The sequence below is a fragment of the Oncorhynchus mykiss genome, chromosome 8, assembly GCF_013265735.2.
Source record: "Oncorhynchus mykiss isolate Arlee chromosome 8, USDA_OmykA_1.1, whole genome shotgun sequence".
In the NCBI taxonomy this organism is placed as follows: Eukaryota; Metazoa; Chordata; class Actinopteri; order Salmoniformes; family Salmonidae; genus Oncorhynchus; species Oncorhynchus mykiss.
The window spans coordinates 89,995,576-90,004,392 of NC_048572.1; positions in this window are offsets into that span (position 1 = coordinate 89,995,576).

Genomic DNA, 8,817 nt, shown 5'->3' on the forward strand with positions numbered 1-8,817 from the left:
TTAAATTCTCCTTTTGTTGTAAGTTTTATGTTATTACCATGAAGCTGCTCATTTCTATTTCTCGATGGTACCCATACCCAGGGTAGATAAAGCACAGCTCTATTATTAGGTTATATAATTTCTTTAAAGACGTTGCTGCCAGTGGTATTGCTGTGTAATGCAATTGATCAAATGTTTAATACTTTCTTTCAAAACAGCCTTGTTTTGGGTTGTAAATATATATTTGTTATTTATTTGTTATGCTCTACTTGTTTTAAATCCTTCACTATTTCAGCAGGGCTCTCGACTCGATAGGTTCACTGGTTATAGCCATGTTATTACCTTGTAACCCTGCACATTGACTTGGGCCCGGTAGTCCCAAGGACCCGTCAGTCAGCATTTTTAACTGTTAGTCTACACCTGTTGTTTACCAAGGACCCGTCAGTCAGCATTTAACTGTTAGTCTACACCTGTTGTTTACCAAGGACCCGTCAGTCAGCATTTCACTGTTAGTCTACACCTGTTGTTTACCAAGGACCCGTCAGTCAGCATTTCACTGTTAGTCTACACCTGTTGTTTACCAAGGACCCGTCAGTCAGCATTTCACTGTTAGTCTACACCTGTTGTTTACCAAGGACCCTTCAGTCACTCAGCAATTCACTGTTAGTCTACACCTGTTGTTTACCAAGGACCCATCAGTCAGCATTACACTGTTAGTCTACACCTGTTGTTTACCAAGGACCCGTCAGTCAGCATTTCACTGTTAGTCTACACCTGTTGTTTACCAAGGTCCCGTCAGTCAGCATTTCACTGTTAGTCTACACCTGTTGTTTACCAAGGTCCCGTCAGTCAGCATTTCACTGTTAGTCTACACCTGTTGTTTACCAAGGACCCGTCAGTCAGCATTTCACTGTTAGTCTACACCTGTTGTTTACCAAGGTCCCGTCAGTCAGCATTTTTAACTGTTAGTCTACACCTGTTGTTTACCAAGGACCCGTCAGTCAGCATTTAACTGTTAGTCTACACCTGTTGTTTACCAAGGACCCGTCAGTCAGCATTTCACTGTTAGTCTACACCTGTTGTTTACCAAGGACCCGTCAGTCAGCATTTCACTGTTAGTCTACACCTGTTGTTTACCAAGGACCCGTCAGTCAGCATTTCACTGTTAGTCTACACCTGTTGTTTACCAAGGACCCTTCAGTCACTCAGCAATTCACTGTTAGTCTACACCTGTTGTTTACCAAGGACCCATCAGTCAGCATTACACTGTTAGTCTACACCTGTTGTTTACCAAGGACCCGTCAGTCAGCATTTCACTGTTAGTCTACACCTGTTGTTTACCAAGGTCCCGTCAGTCAGCATTTCACTGTTAGTCTACACCTGTTGTTTACCAAGGTCCCGTCAGTCAGCATTTCACTGTTAGTCTACACCTGTTGTTTACCAAGGTCCCATCAGTCAGCATTTCACTGTTAGTCTACACCTGTTGTTTACCAAGGTCCCGTCAGTCAGCATTTCACTGTTAGTCTACACCTGTTGTTTACCAAGGACCCATCAGTCAGCATTTCACTGTTAGTCCACACCTGTTGTTTACCAAGGTCCTGTCAGTCAGCATTTCACTGTTAGTCTACACCTGTTGTTTACCAAGGACCCATCAGTCAGCATTTCACTGTTAGTCTACACCTGTTGTTTACCAAGGACCCATCAGTCAGCATTTCACTGTTAGTCTACACCTGTTTACTATGCAAATACAATTTGATTTAAAGAAAATGTGATTTGATTACAGGTGATTACAGGTGATTACAGGTGATTACAGGTGATTACAGGTGATTACAGGTGGGTATAATTACAATAAAACCAGAAGGCTTTATAACTTTGACTGGGACTATAACTATAACTTTTCCAGTGATGAGTTTGTCACAATGACCTCCAGAGCAACAGGTAGCCTAGCAGTTAGAGAGATGGGACAGTAAGATAAAAGCTGCTCGCTTGTTCGAATACCCGAGCTGAAAAATGTGTCAATGTGCCCTTGAGCAAGGCACTCACAACAAAATGGAGAATAAGTCAAGGGTTATGAATACTTTCTGAAGGCACTTTAACCTAAATTGCTCCAGGGTCACCATCAGTAATGACAGACCCTGGCTGTGACCCTACTCTCTGAGAGTAATGGCAGACCCTGGCTGTGACCCTACTCTCTGAGAGTAATGGTAGACCCTGGCTGTGACCCTACTCTCTGAGGGTAATGGTAGACCCTGGCTGTGACCCTACTCTCTGAGAGTAATGGTAGACCCTGGCTGTGACCCTACTCTCTGTGGGTAATGGTAGACCCTGGCTGTGTCCCTACTCTCTGAGAGTAATGGCAGACCTTGGCTGTGACCCTACTCTCTGAGAGTAATGGCAGACCCTGGCTGTGACCCTACTCTCTGAGGGTAATGGTAGACCCTGGCTGTGACCCTACTCTCTGAGGGTAATGGCAGACCCTGGCTGTGACCCTACTCTCTGAGGGTAATGGCAGACCCTGGCTGTGACCCTACTCTCTGAGGGTAATGGCAGACCCTGGCTGTGACCCTACTCTCTGAGGGTAATGGTAGACCCTGGCTGTGTCCCTACTCTCTGAGAGTAATGGCAGACCTTGGCTGTGACCCTACTCTCTGAGAGTAATGGCAGACCCTGGCTGTGACCCTACTCTCTGAGGGTAATGGTAGACCCTGGCTGTGACCCTACTCTCTGAGGGTAATGGCAGACCCTGGCTGTGACCCTACTCTCTGAGGGTAATGGCAGACCCTGGCTGTGACCCTACTCTCTGAGAGTAATTGCAGACCCTGGCTGTGACCCTACTCTCTGAGGGTAATGGTAGACCCTGGCTGTGACCCTACTCTCTGAGGGTAATGGCAGACCCTGGCTGTGACCCTACTCTCTGAGGGTAATTGCAGACCCTGGCTGTGACCCTACTCTCTGAGGGTAATGGTAGACCCTGGCTGTGACCCTACTCTCTGAGAGTAATGGTAGACCCTGGCTGTGACCCTACTCTCTGAGGGTAATGGCAGACCCTGGCTGTGACCCTACTCTCTGAGAGTAATGGCAGACCCTGGCTGTGACCCTACTCTCTGAGAGTAATTGCAGACCCTGGCTGTGACCCTACTCTCTGAGAGTAATGGCAGACCCTGGCTGTGACCCTACTCTCTGAGGGTAATGGTAGACCCTGGCTGTGACCCTACTCTCTGAGAGTAATGGTAGACCCTGGCTGTGACCCTACTCTCTGAGAGTAATGGCAGACCCTGGCTGTGACCCTACTCTCTGAGAGTAATGGCAGACCCTGGCTGTGACCCTACTCTCTGAGAGTAATGGCAGACCCTGGCTGTGACCCTACTCTCTGAGAGTAATGGCAGACCCTGGCTGTGACCCTACTCTCTGAGAGTAATGGCAGACCCTGGCTGTGACCCTATTCTCTGAGGGTAATGGCAGACCCTGGCTGTGACCCTACTCTCTGAGGGTAATGGTAGACCCTGGCTGTGACCCTACTCTCTGAGAGTAATGGCAGACCCTGGCTGTGACCCTACTCTCTGAGAGTAATGGCAGACCCTGGCTGTGACCCTACTCTCTGAGAGTAATGGTAGACCCTGGCTGTGACCCTACTCTCTGAGGGTAATGGCAGACCCTGGCTGTGACCCTACTCTCTGAGAGTAATGGTAGACCCTGGCTGTGACCCTACTCTCTGAGAGTAATGGTAGACCCCGGCTGTGACCCTACTCTCTGAGAGTAATGGCAGACCCTGGCTGTGACCCTACTCTCTGAGAGTAATGGTAGACCCTGGCTGTGACCCTACTCTCTGAGGGTAATGGCAGACCCTGGCTGTGACCCTACTCTCTGAGGGTAATGGCAGACCCTGGCTGTGACCCTACTCTCTGAGAGTAATGGCAGACCCTGGCTGTGACCCTACTCTCTGAGGGTAATGGTAGACCCTGGCTGTGACCCTACTCTCTGAGAGTAATGGCAGACCCTGGCTGTGACCCTACTCTCTGAGAGTAATGGCAGACCCTGGCTGTGACCCTACTCTCTGAGAGTAATGGCAGACCCTGGCTGTGACCCTACTCTCTGAGAGTAATGGCAGACCCTGGCTGTGACCCTACTCTCTTAAGAGTAATGGCAGACCCTGGCTGTGACCCTATTCTCTGAGGGTAATGGCAGACCCTGGCTGTGACCCTACTCTCTGAGGGTAATGGTAGACCCTGGCTGTGACCCTACTCTCTGAGAGTAATGGCAGACCCTGGCTGTGACCCTACTCTCTGAGAGTAATGGCAGACCCTGGCTGTGACCCTACTCTCTGGGAGTAATGGTAGACCCTGGCTGTGACCCTACTCTCTGAGGGTAATGGCAGACCCTGGCTGTGACCCTACTCTCTGAGAGTAATGGTAGACCCTGGCTGTGACCCTACTCTCTGAGAGTAATGGTAGACCCCGGCTGTGACCCTACTCTCTGAGAGTAATGGCAGACCCTGGCTGTGACCCTACTCTCTGAGAGTAATGGTAGACCCTGGCTGTGACCCTACTCTCTGAGGGTAATGGCAGACCCTGGCTGTGACCCTACTCTCTGAGACTAATGGCAGACCCTGGCTGTGACCCTACTCTCTGAGAGTAATGGCAGACCCTGGCTGTGACCCTACTCTCTGAGGGTAATGGTAGACCCTGGCTGTGACCCTACTCTCTGAGAGTAATGGCAGACCCTGGCTGTGACCCTACTCTCTGAGAGTAATGGCAGACCCTGGCTGTGACCCTACTCTCTGAGAGTAATGGCAGACCCTGGCTGTGACCCTATTCTCTGAGACTAATGGTAGACCCTGGCTGTGACCCTACTCTCTGAGAGTAATTGCAGACCCTGGCTGTGACCCTACTCTCTGAGGGTAATGGTAGACCCTGGCTGTGACCCTACTCTCTGAGGGTAATGGTAGACCCTGGCTGTGACCCTACTCTCTGAGAGTAATGGCAGACCCTGGCTGTGACCCTACTCTCTGAGAGTAATGGCAGACCCTGGCTGTGACCCTACTCTCTGAGAGTAATGGCAGACCCTGGCTGTGACCCTACTCTCTGAGAGTAATGGCAGACCCTGGCTGTGACCCTACTCTCTGAGAGTAATGGCAGACCCTGGCTGTGACCCTATTCTCTGAGGGTAATGGCAGACCCTGGCTGTGACCCTACTCTCTGAGGGTAATGGTAGACCCTGGCTGTGACCCTACTCTCTGAGAGTAATGGCAGACCCTGGCTGTGACCCTACTCTCTGAGAGTAATGGCAGACCCTGGCTGTGACCCTACTCTCTGAGAGTAATGGTAGACCCTGGCTGTGACCCTACTCTCTGAGGGTAATGGCAGACCCTGGCTGTGACCCTACTCTCTGAGAGTAATGGTAGACCCTGGCTGTGACCCTACTCTCTGAGAGTAATGGTAGACCCCGGCTGTGACCCTACTCTCTGAGAGTAATGGCAGACCCTGGCTGTGACCCTACTCTCTGAGAGTAATGGTAGACCCTGGCTGTGACCCTACTCTCTGAGGGTAATGGCAGACCCTGGCTGTGACCCTACTCTCTGAGGGTAATGGCAGACCCTGGCTGTGACCCTACTCTCTGAGAGTAATGGCAGACCCTGGCTGTGACCCTACTCTCTGAGGGTAATGGTAGACCCTGGCTGTGACCCTACTCTCTGAGAGTAATGGCAGACCCTGGCTGTGACCCTACTCTCTGAGAGTAATGGCAGACCCTGGCTGTGACCCTACTCTCTGAGAGTAATGGCAGACCCTGGCTGTGACCCTACTCTCTGAGAGTAATGGCAGACCCTGGCTGTGACCCTACTCTCTGAGAGTAATGGCAGACCCTGGCTGTGACCCTATTCTCTGAGGGTAATGGCAGACCCTGGCTGTGACCCTACTCTCTGAGGGTAATGGTAGACCCTGGCTGTGAACCTACTCTCTGAGAGTAATGGCAGACCCTGGCTGTGACCCTACTTTCTGAGAGTAATGGCAGACCCTGGCTGTGACCCTACTCTCTGGGAGTAATGGTAGACCCTGGCTGTGACCCTACTCTCTGAGGGTAATGGCAGACCCTGGCTGTGACCCTACTCTCTGAGAGTAATGGTAGACCCTGGCTGTGACCCTACTCTCTGAGAGTAATGGTAGACCCCGGCTGTGACCCTACTCTCTGAGAGTAATGGCAGACCCTGGCTGTGACCCTACTCTCTGAGAGTAATGGTAGACCCTGGCTGTGACCCTACTCTCTGAGGGTAATGGCAGACCCTGGCTGTGACCCTACTCTCTGAGACTAATGGCAGACCCTGGCTGTGACCCTACTCTCTGAGAGTAATGGCAGACCCTGGCTGTGACCCTACTCTCTGAGGGTAATGGTAGACCCTGGCTGTGACCCTACTCTCTGAGAGTAATGGCAGACCCTGGCTGTGACCCTACTCTCTGAGAGTAATGGCAGACCCTGGCTGTGACCCTACTCTCTGAGAGTAATGGCAGACCCTGGCTGTGACCCTATTCTCTGAGACTAATGGTAGACCCTGGCTGTGACCCTACTCTCTGAGAGTAATGGCAGACCCTGGCTGTGACCCTACTCTCTGAGAGTAATGGCAGACCCTGGCTGTGACCCTACTCTCTGAGAGTAATGGCAGACCCTGGCTGTGACCCTACTCTCTGAGAGTAATGGCAGACCCTGGCTGTGACCCTACTCTCTCTCTGAGAGTAATGGCAGACCCTGGCTGTGACCCTATTCTCTGAGGGTAATGGCAGACCCTGGCTGTGACCCTACTCTCTGAGAGTAATGGCAGACCCTGGCTGTGACCCTACTCTCTGAGAGTAATGGCAGACCCTGGCTGTGACCCTACTCTCTGAGAGTAATGGTAGACCCTGGCTGTGACCCTACTCTCTGAGGGTAATGGCAGACCCTGGCTTTGACCCTACTCTCTGAGGGTAATGGCAGACCCTGGCTGTGACCCTACTCTCTGAGAGTAATGGCAGACCCTGGCTGTGACCCTACTCTCTGAGGGTAATGGTAGACCCTGGCTGTGACCCTACTCTCTGAGGGTAATGGTAGACCCTGGCTGTGACCCTACTCTCTGAGAGTAATGGCAGACCCTGGCTGTGACCCTACTCTCTGAGAGTAATGGCAGACCCTGGCTGTGACCCTACTCTCTGAGAGTAATGGCAGACCCTGGCTGTGACCCTACTCTCTGAGAGTAATGGCAGACCCTGGCTGTGACCCTACTCTCTGAGAGTAATGGCAGACCCTGGCTGTGACCCTATTCTCTGAGGGTAATGGCAGACCCTGGCTGTGACCCTACTCTCTGAGGGTAATGGTAGACCCTGGCTGTGACCCTACTCTCTGAGAGTAATGGCAGACCCTGGCTGTGACCCTACTCTCTGAGAGTAATGGCAGACCCTGGCTGTGACCCTACTCTCTGAGAGTAATGGTAGACCCTGGCTGTGACCCTACTCTCTGAGGGTAATGGCAGACCCTGGCTGTGACCCTACTCTCTGAGAGTAATGGTAGACCCTGGCTGTGACCCTACTCTCTGAGAGTAATGGTAGACCCCGGCTGTGACCCTACTCTCTGAGAGTAATGGCAGACCCTGGCTGTGACCCTACTCTCTGAGAGTAATGGTAGACCCTGGCTGTGACCCTACTCTCTGAGGGTAATGGCAGACCCTGGCTGTGACCCTACTCTCTGAGGGTAATGGCAGACCCTGGCTGTGACCCTACTCTCTGAGAGTAATGGCAGACCCTGGCTGTGACCCTACTCTCTGAGGGTAATGGTAGACCCTGGCTGTGACCCTACTCTCTGAGAGTAATGGCAGACCCTGGCTGTGACCCTACTCTCTGAGAGTAATGGCAGACCCTGGCTGTGACCCTACTCTCTGAGAGTAATGGCAGACCCTGGCTGTGACCCTACTCTCTGAGAGTAATGGCAGACCCTGGCTGTGACCCTACTCTCTGAGAGTAATGGCAGACCCTGGCTGTGACCCTATTCTCTGAGGGTAATGGCAGACCCTGGCTGTGACCCTACTCTCTGAGGGTAATGGTAGACCCTGGCTGTGAACCTACTCTCTGAGAGTAATGGCAGACCCTGGCTGTGACCCTACTTTCTGAGAGTAATGGCAGACCCTGGCTGTGACCCTACTCTCTGGGAGTAATGGTAGACCCTGGCTGTGACCCTACTCTCTGAGGGTAATGGCAGACCCTGGCTGTGACCCTACTCTCTGAGAGTAATGGTAGACCCTGGCTGTGACCCTACTCTCTGAGAGTAATGGTAGACCCCGGCTGTGACCCTACTCTCTGAGAGTAATGGCAGACCCTGGCTGTGACCCTACTCTCTGAGAGTAATGGTAGACCCTGGCTGTGACCCTACTCTCTGAGGGTAATGGCAGACCCTGGCTGTGACCCTACTCTCTGAGACTAATGGCAGACCCTGGCTGTGACCCTACTCTCTGAGAGTAATGGCAGACCCTGGCTGTGACCCTACTCTCTGAGGGTAATGGTAGACCCTGGCTGTGACCCTACTCTCTGAGAGTAATGGCAGACCCTGGCTGTGACCCTACTCTCTGAGAGTAATGGCAGACCCTGGCTGTGACCCTACTCTCTGAGAGTAATGGCAGACCCTGGCTGTGACCCTATTCTCTGAGACTAATGGTAGACCCTGGCTGTGACCCTACTCTCTGAGAGTAATGGCAGACCCTGGCTGTGACCCTACTCTCTGAGAGTAATGGCAGACCCTGGCTGTGACCCTACTCTCTGAGAGTAATGGCAGACCCTGGCTGTGACCCTACTCTCTGAGAGTAATGGCAGACCCTGGCTGTGA